This window comes from Salvelinus sp. IW2-2015, linkage group LG6.1 (genome assembly GCF_002910315.2).
Source record: "Salvelinus sp. IW2-2015 linkage group LG6.1, ASM291031v2, whole genome shotgun sequence".
Lineage (NCBI taxonomy): Eukaryota > Metazoa > Chordata > Actinopteri > Salmoniformes > Salmonidae > Salvelinus > Salvelinus sp. IW2-2015.
This window is the reverse complement of record NC_036845.1, coordinates 16,517,898-16,519,192: the sequence shown is the minus strand read 5'-3', so window position 1 is coordinate 16,519,192 and position 1,295 is coordinate 16,517,898.

Below are 1,295 nucleotides of genomic sequence, written 5' to 3'. Positions count from 1 at the left end.
GGTTAAATACATGTAAAAAATATACACTACCGGTCAAAAGTTTTAGAACACCTACTCATTCAAGAGTTTTTCTTTATTTCGGCTATTTTCTACATTGTAGAATAATAGTGAAGACATCAAAACTATGAAATAACACATATGGAATCATGTAGTAACCAATTTTTTTTTAAACAAATCTAAATATATTTCAGATTTGAGATTCTTCAAATAGGCACCCAAGGAGAGTGATGGAGTACTGCATCAGATGACCTGGCCTCCACAATCCCCCGACCTCAACCAAATTGAGATGTTTTGGGATGAGTCGGACTGCAGAGTGAAGGAAAAGCAGCCAACAAGTGCTCAGCATATGTGGGAACTCCTTCAAGACTGTTGKAAAAGCATTCCAGGTGAAGCTGGTTGAGAGAATGCCAAGAGTGTGCAAAGCTGTCATCAAGGCAAAGGGTGGCTATTGGAAGAATCTCAAATATTAAATATATTTTGATTTTTTAAAAACTTTTTTGGTTACTACATGATTCCATATGTGTTATTTCATAGTTTTGATGTCTTCACTATTATTCCAAAATATAGAAAATAGTAAAAATAAAGAAAAACCCTTGAATGAGTAGGTGTTATAAAACTTTTGACCGTAGTGTATATATATATATATGTTTCCTGATCTTTCTTATATCTTTTTCAGATATAGGACAACCACTTCAGAACAAACTTATTTTAGATGATTTTTTGGTGACTATCTGTTGTCCCGTGTAGTGAATCTGTTATTCAATGCGTTTATATGGTCTAATAGAAGTTAGGCCAAAAATAATTTTGCATCAAATATTTTTTAAATATATTTTTGTTATACTTCAAGGGGTCTTAACATTCAAAATCAAATAGTTAAATTGTCCTTGGTATGACCTTCTTAATAAAGGTTCTTCTTAAATGACCTTCTTAAACGACCTTCTTAAAACAATTCCATATAGCTTAGTAGACCCCCTGGCTTAGACAGGGCTTAGACTGTTATGGGTTAAGGCAATACCACTTTCACAGATGACCACCTCAAGTTATGAGTTAAAGACTGGATGGAGTCTATATGGCTTCATTGTTCATTTGACAGCATTTTCATCCTGTAGGCTACACTGCAACTTTGCAACCCTGGCTTTATTGTGTATGTAACTTACAGTCTATTATCATCATCAATAAGGCTCCAATATCCTACTTTGTATAGGTACATGCACAGCCTATAGTTGCCATCCATCAGTCCCCTTGCGCCAAACAAATCTCAGTATAACACCCGGCCGGCAAAAGCTCCGCCTCCA